Here is a 15026-nt window from a genome sequence, read left to right as displayed (position 1 = left end):
CAACTGCATTAGTGGGAGGAAAACTAGAACAGATTATTGCGAGGCTTTCGACAGTTATAAAAATTAAATACATTTTAACACCATCAGTATAACACACATTCTTAGTGTGCGACCCTTCTCCATTAACAATGGCGTGAAGCAAGGCTGCATTCTCGCACCAACCCTCTTTTCAATCTTCTTCAGCATGATGCTGAACCAAGCCATGAAAGACCTCAACAATGAATCCCATTCCCTAACCCAAGTTGTATGATTAAAGAAAAAAAAACTTCATTCATGAAGTAAAATGGCAAAGAGTAAAAATTTAAAATAATATTACGCCTAGAAGCTATGAATGTGATTCAAGAATGGTCCCCACAACATTTGAAACCTTATACTTGATCTAAGCAGGGTCACAGCCTCGGATGGGAAGAAGTTCTTCTTGTGCCTGCTAGTTCAAGAGCAGAGGCTCTTGTAGCACCTACCAGATGGAAGAAGAGTAAATGGTCCATAGTTTGGGTGAGATGCATCCTTGATGATGCTTTTCACCCGGCCCAGACAATGTTCCTGATAGATGTTCTCAATGGTGGGCAATTGGATGCTGATAATCCATTGGGCAGTTTTTACCACCCACTGAAGGTGGGTGTATTATGATCCAATACAAGACAACTGCCATACCACACTGAGATGCCAGAGGTAAGTAGGCTCTCAATGGTGCAGCAGTAAAAATCCTGGGACAGAGGTGAACTTTCTTCATGCTCCGCAGGAAATAAAGACGCTGTTGTGTCTTTTTGATCAGGATGGATGAGTTCAGGGACAAGGTGAGATCATCAGAAATGTGGACACCAGGGAATATGAAGCTTGATACACGTTCCACCACAATTCCATTGATCTAAGTGTCTGAAAAAATTAGTATTTGGTAAATTAAACTTTCCAGAAAGCTGTTCAAATGACACAAAACTGTTATCAATAAAAAGATCTTTGAAGCATTCAATACCTAATCGAAACCATTCATGATCTTGAAAAACAAGATCTTGCATAGAAGGTTGAAAAAGACGATTGGATAAAATAGGGCTTGAAAGAGAAAAACCATGAAGTCCAAAATGTTTTCTAAACTGCACCCACACTCTCACAGTGGGCTTAACAGCAGGATTATCAATTGATTTATTTAAGGAAAAGAGAAGAGAGGATCCAAAAAGTGCTGGAATGGAAAGGTTTTTAGCAGAATTCAGCTCCATGCTACCCATACTGGACGGTCCACTCGATTATGAAAATGTAACCAAAACATAAAGTTGTGAATATTGACCACCCAAAAATAAAATCTGAAATTAGATAGAGCCACGCCTCCATTCCTTTTAGGTTTTTGAAGATGATATAATTGTTTAGACGAGGGTGCTTGCCCTTCCATATATAAGATGATATAATTGAATCAAGTGAATGGAAAAAATGAGTTGGGATTGAAAATTGGAATAGACTGAAAGAGGTACAAAAATTTAGGCAAGATATTCATTTTAATATAATTAATATAACCAACCAGAGATTAAAAAAAGGGGCGACCATTGTGTTAGAGACTGTTTCATATGCTTTAATAAAGAATACATTTTCTTTAAAAACATACTTATGATTCTTTGTAACTGTAAATCTGAGATAGTTAAATTGATTTTCCACAATCTCAAAATGAAAATTGGTGTACATTGATGCAGCTGTATTTAAGGGGAAAAGTTCACTCTTATGCAGATTTAATCCAAGTCCTGAAAACCTACTAAATTGAGAAAGTATTGACAGGGTGGACGGTAAAGAAGTGTCAGAATTTGACAAGTAAACCGGAAGATAATCTGCATAAATGAAAACCTTAAGTTCAATTCCCTTTCTACAAATCCCTGAAATGTCCCTGCACTCTCGAAATGCAATCACTAATGGCTCTAAGACCAAATCAAAAAGTAATGGACTTAGAGAACACCTTTGACAGTTTCCCCATTGTAGATTGAAAGGTTCTGATTTTTGAAAATTATTGAGAATTGAAGCCATAGGGCATGAATACAATAATTTAATCCATGTAATAAAACCTGATTCAAAATTGAATTTTTCTAAATTCTCTGCATCAAGGGAATGAACACATTTGGGAACCACACTCGAAGGCAAACACAAAATATCCAATAAGCGACATACATTAAAATAAGAGTTACAGTTTTTAATAAAACCAGTCTGATCTTCAGAGATGAAAGATGGTAAGATATTCTCCAATCGACAGGCCAAAACTTTAGCCGAGATTTTTACATCAACTTTTAATAAAGAAATTGGCCTGTAGGAGGAGCACTCAGTTGGATCTTTACCTTTCTTTGCTAGAAGAGATAGACATGCTTTTTCAAATGTTGCTGGTAGATTACCCTGCCTAAATGAGTCGATTGCATTGAAATTAATTGAGGTGAAAGCAGTTGAGAAAAAGATATGAAAACTTTACAGGAAACCCATCAGGTCCCGGAGCTCTTCCTGGATGTAGTGAAGAAACAGCAGCAACTATTTCCTCATGCAATACAGGCTCATCTCGTCTCATTTGGTCATTCGAAGAAAGCGTGGGAATATTTAAACAATTGAGGCAATATTCCATCAAACTACTATCATTTGTGAATTCAGAAGTGTAAAGTCAAGAGAAATTTTGCTGAATCTGTCATTTATCTCAAAACGATCTGTAGTCATGTTACCATCCTCCTTTGAATCTGTGTAATTTGCTGCTTGGCTTCAAAACCTCTCGGCTGGTTAGCTGAAAGCTTGCCTGATTTATCACCACAGATATAAAACTGACACTTATTCTTCAACAATGTAGATGTGGCAACGTTGTTTCCCATGGTAAGGGAGTCTAGGACAAGATGGCACAGCTTCAGGGTTGAAAAGTGTCCATTCAAAGCAGAGGTGCAGAGGATTTCTTAAGGCAAAATCTTTGGAATTTGCTAACACGAGTGGCCATGGAAGCCAAGTCTTTTAAGGCAGAGACTGATAGGCATCTGAATAGTTGGAGAATGAGAAGGCAGGGGAGTGGGGCTGAGTGGGTAAATAGGGATCAGCTCATGATGGACTCAATGGGTCAAGTCATGCCCTACTTCTTCCTATATCTTATGGTCATTAACACAGCTTCAAACTGAGAAACACCCCAAAACATCATGAGATTTTACTGATCAGTCACGTATTAAGACTGATAACCTATTCAAAGCTAATGATTCAGATGGAAGATACAAAATGAATGATCTCCATACATACTGCTCTTTCACCATATGGACATATTTGACCAGCTCACCAGATCACATTTTTGTCCTTATAAACATGTCAGAAGACAATGAAGTCTGAATTCTTTTTCATTTGAATCCATAATTAAAATGTGAGCAGAATATTTCTGCTATTCAATTAGGTCTTCAAACTAAATTCAACAGAAAATGACAAATAGATATTGAAGCTTCACTTCCAGGAGTAGCAGAGCAAAGTTTTTTTTTCTGAAATTTGTTGTGTTGCATTTATTTCCATTATATTTGGTTAAGAAAATGATGCTTTAATGAAATGACGTTATTAACTTATTTTTAATCTTATAAATGTTCTTGCTTTCTTTGATGCCTCCTGGAATGGGAGATCAAGATAATTCTATGAAAACTCTATAGTGATCATGGAACAACATGAAAACACCACCATATTATTTTCCATATTCGACATTTCCACGTCCATCTTCATTGTGGTTTGAGTTCAAGTGTCTCAAGATTTAAGATCCCTTTTATTGTCATGTCCAGAAAACGCACGAAAAGGCTTTCTATTTTGCTGGTCTGTAAAGGTGAGGTGCCGTTAAGAAGACAAGAAGAAAAGCAAAAGAGAAGTCAGCAGGAAGGCAACTTTAAGGAAGCTCCCAACCATTATTTGGCCCTGCTCCGATAAGTTAATTCAGTTATTGAAGTTTAATAGATATTGGGAAAGGATTTAGTAAATTTCCTATTCAAAATACAATAAAATCCCTAGTATCTGGCACCTAGGAGGATTGCAGATGCTGGATATGCAAATTTTCTGGTTGCCTGAGATATCCTACCTAATAAGCTTGCATTAAAAATAAACAATTTAAAAGACAAAAGACAGTGCAAAATGTAAAAGTAATTTGAAAAACATCAGTATCATAGTCCTTAATTATGTAAAGTTCACTTTAATTGGGTAATTTCTGGAACTTACAAAATTTAAATTCAAACCCCGGTCGCTGGCCTGTAACAGTGTTGCACGAACCACTGCGTAACCATGCCACAGTCATAATTAACATCCCTTCCCCCAAGTTTACAGAAAAAGCCTTACTAATACAGTATACTCAATACCTATACAGACTCTTATTAGGCAGGAATAAGGAGACACTTTGGGAAAGTTGCTCCAGTGGTGAACAGCATTGGCTGGCTCTTCACCATTTTATTTAAACACAACTTTATTCAAACAGCTGCTGTGGATGGGGCACGACCAGGGCCCTCCACTGGCTAAATATTTGCTCCCATCTTCACCAAGGGGCTGTGTGTTGCTTCAGAGATCATTTACTTTTAAATTTTAAACTTTACGTTAATTTTTTATTTATTCTTATTTATTTTATTTTTACAAATTTATGTATTGCCTTGATTTTTTTTGTAGTTTGCATTCCGGATACTGGGAATTTTACTGCACCATTAAACCAATAGGTAATGAGGAATTATTAGATTTCTTTCCAACATTCAGTCCTTTCCACACTGCCAGTTTTTACAGGGTAGGTGACATCACAAGTAAATCGACCTCCACCCGCATCATTCTCAACCTGTCATTGGGTCCAATATCAGAGTTATTCTGGAATACTTCAACCTCCATCTCACCTTCCCTCCTACCTGCAAAGAACATTTGCTGAAATTAGGAACCCAACCACATCAGGAAGACAAATATAACTGATCAAAAGTGCAACACTATTCAGCAGGACCCTTTCATGCTGCACTTAGCAACTAAAATAAAACAACTAGCACCATGGGAGACCTATCAGTGATATCCCTGTCCAGGAGATATCATCTTTAACATTTTCTGCTTTGGTGATTATAAATAGCACTTATTTGAATCCCAGAGTCCACCTAACAATACTTAGGCAAAAAAAAATCTGCCGGTGAAATTGACGAGATCAAGTATCATCAGTTGGGGGGTTGACAGAAAATTGTCAATGTTTCCTTATGTTGAATAACTTTCAATGAGCCATATCATCAGACTTCATGCAATACCGTGCTGCCTTATTCTTCAGAGAAAAGTTGTGAAAGATGTTCAAAAGTGTAGGAGGAACAGACCGGAGAAGTCATACTTCAGTGAGATATATCATATTACTCTAACGCAGACAAAGTTCATAGTGAAAGTCAGCTCGACTGAGGGAGGAAATGTGCTTAGTGTTATCAGAAAAGGAAGCTGGAAATTCTTCTTGCTGTTTGTTTTTCAATCAAACATCACATTGATCATGGATACGAGTTTATGCTTCTGAACAGGCCAGAATGTAGGCTTTGTTCAGTCATCCCAATGATAAATGTAGTTTATTTTTCTGGATTAAAAATACAAAACTCTCAGTGAAATTTATTCATTTCTGGGTTGATGCAAGAAAGGGGAATGAGAAAATGCTCCAATCCGTGAAATAGTGAAAATTACGTGAATGCAAATTGAACATCGTGTGAACATGGCTGCAACCATTTCCTCCTGCAGCCCCAGTTATATCACAAACACTACTTTTAAATAGTCAGCTGTCATTAAAGCAAGTTCATATTAATGTTAATATTAACGTCCAGCTTGAATTGAGCGAGTATATTACAATGAGATTTCTGATAGTACAAAATAAGAGTTGATCAACCTTTACCACCATCTACTGGACAATCAACAAGTCATTGAGGGATTGACCAGGAAAATGTTTGTCCATTTGTTTTACAGGAGCCCACACTGCAAATGGCAGACTAAGTAGACAATAGTTTTCCAAATATGCGATGAAAGTGGACATTTGTACAGCTTTCATTGTTACATATCCAACACAGTGTTAGATGCCTCCAAATTCTCCAGCTCTGCTTTTCCAGTTGATTACTCTTAGTGCAATGAAGTTCACAATCTCAGCAATTTTTTTGTTGCTTCATATCTATCTGCCTTTCATCTGTGATCAGTTAATGATTTCAATATTAAAGTTTTGGGCAAGAGGAAAAAATATTTATAACATAGATAGGATAGGTTTAGAGGGGATAGGTTCTGAACTCAGGCAAATGGAACAGCTTAGGTCACAAGGGGGAGAGGTACAGGCAGAGGGAGAGGGAAAGAAAAGCAGAGAGAAAGGCATGACCTTACTTCATAATTATCTTTCATTTTATAATTGCAATCTATAATCATGAATGATTAACCCTTCATTTCTTTTTACCTGTAACCCTTCATGCTATGTGTTGCAAACTGTAGCTCCAGAAGTATCCAGGCAGACAAATCATTATTCACGGTAAGAAGTAAATCACAAAATTCTGCAGACACCGAGATTGGAGTAAAAAATACATGATGCTGGAGCAGCTCAGCAGGTCAGTGTCCTTTATGTAGCAAAGGTAAAGATACAGAACCGACGTTTCGAACGAGAAAATGCCAGCAGACATCCAAACAAAACGAGTAGAGGTGGTGGGGAGGCATGATGGCAAAGGCAGAAAATGATAGGTGGAGAAAGGAGGGAGGGGACAGCAGCCAGGAGGGGAAGGGGGATAAATGGAAAAACTGGAAAGACAGGAAAGGAGGGGGGGGAGGAGGGGAAAGAAAAGATGAGCAGGTTTAGTGGAAAGCAGTAAAGTCGATGTTAATGCTATCTGGTGGAGGGTCCCCAGACGGAACACAAGGTGTTGTTCCTCCAATTTGTGGCTGGTCAGGGTGGAATAGTACATAAGGGCATGGACAGACATGTGAGTCCAGGAGTGTGTCCCGGAACTGAAATGGTTGGCCACTGGGAAGTTGCTGTGGTTGCGAATGGAGTGGAGGTGCTGATGAAACGATCTCCCAGTCTACAACTGGTCTTTCCGATGTAGAGAAGGCCACAGAGGATGCACCAGATGCAGTAAACAAGTCCTCTGGATGTACAAGTGAAGTGCTGCTTCACTTGAAAGGCCTGTTTGGGACCTCAGACCATGGTGAAGGAGGAGGTGTGGCGCAAGTGATGCACCTCCTGCAGGCACAGGGGAAGGTACCAAGAGTGCGATGGGTGGGGAGGGATGAGTGCACAAGAGAATCGTGGAGGGAACGATCCCTGCGGAAGGCTGAGGGGGGAGGAGAGGGAAAATGTGTCTGGTGGTGGGATCCTGTAGTAAGTCCCATAAATTCCAGCAGATAATGTGTTCGATGTGGAGGCTGGTAGATGAGGATGAGGGGGATTCTATGTTTGTTGCATCTGGGGGCAGAGGGGGCCAGGACAGATGAGCGGGAAATGGAGATGTGGGTGAGAATGGAGTTGATGGTGGTGGAGGGGAAATCACATCTGTGGAAGAAGGCAGACATTTCAGAAGATCCGGACTGGAAGACCTCATCTTGGGAACAGAAGCGGCAGAGGAGAAATTGAGAGAAGGGGATGGAATCCTTGCAGGGGACAAGGTGTGAGGAGATATAGTCCAGGGAGTTGTGAGAGTTGGAGGGTTTGTAGTATATGTCGGTGGAAAACTTGTCTTCCGAGATGGAAATAGAGAAATCCAGGAAGGGGAGAGTGTTGTCGGGGATGGAGCAGGTGAGTTTGAGATCAGGGTGAAAGTTGTCCGCGAAGTGAATAAAGTTGACAAGCTCATCGCGGGTGCATGAGGCAGCCCCAATGTAGTCATCAGTGTTCCAGAGGAAGAGTTGAGGGGGTCTTTTCTGTTTAGGCTTGCAGCATGGATTGCTCTACAAAGACCACAAACAGGCAGGCATAGCTGGGGCCCATGCGGGTACCCATGGCTACTCCTTTCATTTGAGGGAAATGAGATGAGTTGAAGTTGTTTAGAGTGAGGACAAGTTCTGCCAGATGGAGGAGAGAGGTGGTAGAGTCTATGGGTCTTTGGTCCAGGAAGAAGCGAAGTGCTTTCAGACCTTGTGTGTGGGGGAATAGAAGTATAAAGGGATTGACCATCCAATATGAAGATGAGGTAGTCCCGTTCAGGAATTCTAAGTCAATGAGGAGAAGGAGGGTGTGTGAGGTGTAATGGATGTAGGTGGGGAGGGATTGGACCGGGGAGAAAAGATAGAGACAAGGTAAGATTAAACTAGTTCGGTGGGGCAGGAGCAGGTAGAAACAATGGGTTTGTGTATCTTGGGTAGAAGGTAGAAGTGAGCAGTGCAGGGAAGGGAGAGAATAAGATTAGTGGGTGTAGAGGGGAGATGACCAGAAGTGACGAGGTTGGAGATGGTGTTGGAGACAGTGGCCTTGATGCATGGTGGTGGGGTCCTGTAGAAGGGGACAAGAGGAGGAGGTGTCTGAGAGCTGTCGACTGGCCTTGGCAAGGTAGAGGTCAGTGCGCCAAACCACAACTGCATCGCCCTTGTTTTTGGATTTGATGGTGAGGAGGTTGGGATGGTTGTGGAGAGGGTGCGGGGCAGAGCATTCTGAGGATGTGAGGTTGGAGTATGAAAGGAGGCTGGTAATGTTGAGATAGTTGATGTCTTGACAACAGTTGAAAATAAAAAGGTCCAGACTGGGCAGCTGGCCAGGATGGGGTGCCCAGGAAGAGGAAGAAGGCTTGAAGTGGGTATGTGAGGGTGTCCTGGCTGCGACATCTGTCACCCCATCGATCGCTAGGGATGATTTGGCTGATCTGGCTGGCTAGGTGGGTGTCACCCTTCTCTCACAGCTCCATGTGCATCCCTCCCGAAGCTCAGCACTCAGTTGCAGAGGATGGCCCCCCTAGAAGATGACCACTCTGCTGGTTTAGGGTATATGGCGTAGCTACTCCCCTGGTAGTCTAAACCTCAAAGAAGGCTTGAAGTGGGAGAAAGGGTCGGGGCGGGTGGTGGAGAGTCCCAGCCATGGAAGTGAGCCTGGAGGTGGAGGTAATGGAAGAAGAATTTGGCATTGTGGTGTGTGTGTGTGAGGTTGGGTGGAGGGGGATGGTGAGGCCTCTACTGAGGAGTCTGTGCTCCGTCTCAGAGAGGGGAAGGTCAGAGGGGATGGTAAAAATCAAGCAGGGGTTAGGGTGGGGCTCGGTGTAGTTGCGGGGAGGTGAAGAGGAGGGTTGAGGAGGTCTGAGGGTGGAGATGGAAGGTGGGGGAGGGTGGGAGTAGTCAGAGAGACAGGGGTGGGATGGGGAAGAGATGAGTTATTCACAGTAAAATTCACAAGCTGAATTGAATTTATGCATTCTTTCATCAGCCAGCCGAAATCCAGGAAAATATCTGTCACATAATTCTAATTGCTGAGTAATCTGGTGATTATATGGTTCCACCTTGCTTAAAAACATAATTAATGGGATTTCTCAAGGATTCATCATTTTAGTTTGAAGAATTATCCTTTGGTTTCTTTCATCTGTTCCTGAGAAAGTGAAGGTCTGGAATGTTGTATTGACAGAATGAAGACATCAAGATGTTTCCCAAGGAACCTAATGCCGTCCTGTAGAACCTATTATGGAAGCACAATAGGTGCAAAATAATAGTAGAAAGCCCTTGTGTTTCATTAACTAGACCTACACCTGTAGGAGTTAGTCTAGTGAGGAGGAGAATATTCCTCCTTGGGCAGTAATGCAAAGCGCACAGCATTTATCGGTTCTACTCCACCGCTGAAGATGTTGCATTGAGATCAGTTAACTGCAGGAGGAGAATTCTCTTCGGATAGCTGCACTTCACAGCAATTATGGATGTTGAGGAAGTCTAAGTGGATTTGTTTTCACCTCTTTAACTTGGCAACTCTCCCACTTGTATTGAGATCTGCTAACTCAGCATGCAGTACAAAATGATGTTGGAACCTTCCTCGTTTTTCCAGTGAGAAAGCTTGTAAAAGAAATGGAAATGGGGAGGGTAGGAGGATGCACATTTGACAAACAAGTAGATCACAAAAATAATTTTACTAATAAGGGTCATTTTTCTCCTCTTCAAAGAAAAGGTCAGAACCTGTTGCTTACCTCAGAAAATGTGAAGTAACTTGGCACAATCTGAATGATCTGGTCCCTTTAGATTTGCCAAAATAAGGACCACATTAACTCGCCACTTCTTCAGTAAAACCACTGACTATGGGCTCAGTAAAGTGGGAGAATGATGGGATAAGAATGTGTTACAATAGCAGGACTGGGAATTAATCTGCAGTAAAATCCCTGTAATGCAGAATTCAAGCAACTGGCATAAAAATGATGGAAAATAGATAGGTAAAACAAATACAAAAGTTTAAAATTGGCACCCTCAAGCGGTTAGTTCTCCAATCACACAACATGCAATCTCAAGCAACCGGAAAATTCACTTATCCAGCATTTACCAATCCCCGTAGGTGCCGAATATCAGGGGTTTACTGTATTTACTTTTGCCTGTTATATGTCAAGTGCCACATTTCTTCACAGCACATCCCCAGGCCATTTCAGACCACCAAATCTACAGCAGCTCACTGTGCAATCTCATTCTCCACAAGTTTTCCCTGTCACCTATTCTTCGCACATTCCCATCAATTATCCCCTGATTCCACTCACGGCTGCATACTTGAGGCAATCTGTTATGGTTAATTCACCTACAAACCTACACTTCTTTGAGATGTGGGAGGAAACTGGAGCATCTTTGTGAAAAACACAGTTATGTGGAAAATGTGCAGTTTCAACACCAGCAGGCACTGGAGATCAGGGTTGAACTCGGGCCACGACGACTGTGAAGCAGCAGCTCCACGAGCTATATCAGAGAGTTGCTCTTTCTTTCTAGAGTCATAAGGCTTATATCGATTGGCCCAACATGTCCATGCTAATTAAAGTTTAACTATGAATAAAATATTAGGCATATTTCTGCATTGAATCTGTAGCTAATTGATGTACCTTTAGAGATTTATTTTTCCTAATATCTTGGTTTTTCCAAAATACCAAAGTCAAATGTTACTAAAAATGTTTATAAAATCAATTCCAAACAAGATCACAATAATAATATCAAATGTTCAGCAGAATTCATGACTTTGATGCTTTAATTTGATGTCTCAAATCTCCTATGCAACTGAAGAAACAAGTTTGAGAACACTCTTGACCTGAATCTCACAACTGTCTGAAAATTGCATCTGTTGAGGGTAATTCCCAGCATCATCAAAGATTCTCTGTGGGATCTGTTAAAGGGTCTGAATTCTCAGGCTACACTACTAATTATAATATTATGTTTCAAAACATTATGGTGGACACTAAATTTGGTAAATGTAGCTTAACAAGAAAACTAGGTTTTTTTTCTATTGAAATAAATCAGGATAAAAAAAAGAGTGAGGGGTATTTTTTGAAAACTGATGAAGCTAAGTTGATGTTGTCTCTAGGCAGTCTCTGAAGCGGAGGGTGCCTTGCTTGAACTCGAGCTCTGAATGGGTGGTCATTACACAGTATCTATCACAAAGACTCATCAGAATGAGTTGTGGTGTCTTGGCCAGGAGTTCAAAATAATTAGAGCCCAGACTCACCTCAATGCACACACAAAACATGATCTTGCTTAATCTTTTTTTCTTTGTTCCTTCCCCCCTTCATCCCCTGCTATCTTGATAATCTCTTTTCTTTATTCTCCTTACCTGTACCCCTGACCACTTCTGTCTTCTATCTTTCCCCTCCTTGAGTCATTTTCCTATTATTCACTTCCTCCCTCAATCCTTCTCCTTCCCTCAAGCCCATTACTGCTCCCTCAACTGTCCTACCCTCTCCACAGCCTCCATGCCAGCCAACCCTTATCTCTATCAGCTTGCTTACCCTAAGCAAGATGCATTCCCAATCATTGCTGCTTGCCTTCTTCAGGACCACTCTCCAGCAGCTGATCATCCTCCCCCTACCATGCACAGTTCCATCAGCCATGATGTCAGAGTTCTACTGTCTAGCATGGACTCTACAAACTTCTCCTGGAACATCTTCACACTCTGGTCTTTGTAGCCTGTCAGTGCTGTGTGGGATGGAGGATTCTGATGTATGGCCATTGGAGGCAAATGCATCATGTGGAAGTGCCTCACTTGCCTGTTGACATCACCCCACTATCCAAAGATCGAAATGTCTTCCTTCTCACAGCCGGAGACTGATATATCAGTGCTTGTTTCCTTTTAATTCTTGAGATTCTCTATCTGAAGGATATCAGGGCTGGATGGGCTAAAATAAAAACAGTAGATTGCATATCCGTAGAACATCTTGTTGAACCCCTGATATAAACATTATCATTTACAACAAATGAAGTGCATTGTTTCAGACCTGACTCTTCTCAAGTTCATGAATTTATTTTGTTCAGTTTTTAGGCCTTTTCTTAGTTGTGGATTAAAATAAAAGTGCAAAAAAATTTACACTCCAAAGGGCTCTTAAGAATTTTGAACCTTTTCTGGCTGACGGTTTTATCTTTAAAATATAGGATGTTTAAAATCTGCTGGACTGCTGTTACAAGCCAAACCTCAACTGTCAAGCTAAAATTTCTGGAAACAAATCTAGTTCATGTTCCATACAGTTTTAATAGATTATTGATGGATTTTAACATGCAGAGAATGAGCAAGTGAATCTGTAGTTTTACTGTAGTTTGTTCTTGCCTTGTCATATAAAATGCACAGTAGATCTGCTAACCAGAGGAAGGATTCAATTTCCCTGCACACCCATATGAAGCAAAAACCATTGAGATCAGAGTGATCCAATCAGTTCTCACAGCTGAAAGCTTCCTCTGACATATTCCCAAATTGACCATTCAGGGAAAGGGGAGAATGAAGAAGAAGGGATTGGTGACTGATGGAGGGAAGAGACATGGATGCAAGTATTGGGGGAAACAAGGAAAGAGACTGAAGGAGCAAAATTATCAGAGTAGTTGTGGGGGGGGGTGGGGGGGGTTGAAATGAGGAAGAGGGTAGAGGGAGAGGACATTGGAAAAGTCAAGTGCATGCATGTTTGACCACATGCTTATCTATGGAAGTTTACCTTTAGAAATGCAAGACCAGTCAGTCTCATCTCAAGAATGGAACTTAGCTCCTTGTGTTTGTACTTTGAACAAAACTAGGTTTTGAAGAGCCATTGCTGAGGCTTTTGGTGGCACTGGGGTTGATGTCATTATGGCAAAATCATCATTATTCCTGATTCTCATTGCTATGATCCACCTTTCATTGGCCCCCAATCATTTTCGAGCTGCTGACGGTGCAAGCATAGACTTCTTATATTCCCAGTGCTCTCACACGTACCCTTCTCTTTTCCTGAATCCAGTTGTGGAAGATGATTAAGGACAAATATGAATGAACACCATTACTCAATTTAGTATTTGTGGCCTCCAGCTCAGATACATACAAACACTGGGGATATCTTAAAATCTTAAAGGATTAGATGAGAGCCGGGATCTGGACATAGAGAAAGAGCAGACCAAAGTGAGCTGGGCCAGAGTAGGAGTAAGAGATGGGAGATTGAACACAGGTTCTGCCAGAGAAGTCTCAGGTGGGGATGTTATTGGCCCAGGCAACATGAGGAAGCTGACAGATTGCAATAATACAATGAGAATGCAGGTTTTGAAATAGTCACCAAAATAATAGAGCAAAGAACATTCCATGGCATTTATTTGATAATTCAGTAAGGTTAAACTGATTATGAACACAACAACTCCATATTTGGCAAAGGCAGTGAAAGACTATTAACTATTGAGTAAGGGGCACAACCCTGATTTCAAATTCCAAGAGAAATTTAAGAAACGTACTTATATTGAGAAATTTGTTTGAATGTTCTGGAAAAACTGTAAAGTTATCGGTATAAATATGCAATCTGTGACCCAGGAAGTAGACTCTTTTGAGGTGAGACTAGCTGCTTGTGGCAGTGCTTCTTGCTGTAACGAAGCTCTCATGCTTTGCAAAGAGATTAAATATTTGTTTTTTCAGCTGTTTTTGTTTTCAAGCAACCTCAGGTCCATTTTAACAAGGCTTGGTGCATGGCAAATCCAGCTGGAGAGCCTTCATTCCATGTCTTGGAATCAAGAGAAGGCCTTGGCATGGGTATATATATGTGAACCCTCTTGTGTGCAACCTCCTGCCTGAAGTATTAAGAATTCCTCATCTTCATATTGGATGGTCAATCCCTTTATACCGCTATCCCCCACACACAAGGTCTGAAAGCACTTCGCTTCTTCCTGGACCAAAGGTCTAATACACAAGAGGGCTCACATATAAATCTATTCTTGCTCCTAAGCTGATTACAGCTCCCTTGGAGACAATTCTTCTGAGCATCTAAATGCTGGCCAACTGATTGAGCAGACTTGTTGTGAAGCAAAAACTGTTGCTCAGCTTCCAAGGAACTAAAGATTATTCTATCTGATGAGACTATGCATATGATCTCAGACCTATTATTCCCAGAGTGCATTTAGATCTTCTAATCTCCTCTGGCATAAGAAAATCAGAACTGGCAAAGGTGCCCAGTGCAGGATATCCAGGAGGGTGTTAATTTTAGATTGTAATTTGGCATAGGTCCATTTCTAACTTAGTTCAGAGATATTTAGATTCAGACTTATTGTCAGAGTACATACATGACATCACATACAACCCTGAGATTCCTTTTCCTGCAGGCCAGGCAGAATTACTACTTACTGGTAATGAAAGAAAACTGTACACAAGTAAAAAAATAAACAAATGTAAACAACTGTGTGCAATACAGAGAGGGAAATAAACAAACAATAAAGTCCAAAAGTAAGAGTCCTTAAAATAAGCCCCTGATTAAGATTGTTGTTCGGGAGTCCGATGGTGGACAGGTTGCAGCTGTTCCTGGACCTGGTGGTGCAAAATCTTCCAGCATCTACACCTCTTTCCTGATGATAGCATTGAGAACAGAGTGTGTGCAGCCAGTCAGCCACACATCTGTAGAAATTTGCCAAGGTTTCTGGTCATACCAAACCTCGACAAACTCTTGACAAAGTAGAGACACTGATGTTCT

Source organism: Narcine bancroftii, chromosome 6 (genome assembly GCF_036971445.1).
Source record: "Narcine bancroftii isolate sNarBan1 chromosome 6, sNarBan1.hap1, whole genome shotgun sequence".
Classification (NCBI taxonomy): domain Eukaryota; kingdom Metazoa; phylum Chordata; class Chondrichthyes; order Torpediniformes; family Narcinidae; genus Narcine; species Narcine bancroftii.
This window is presented reverse-complemented; position numbering follows the sequence as displayed.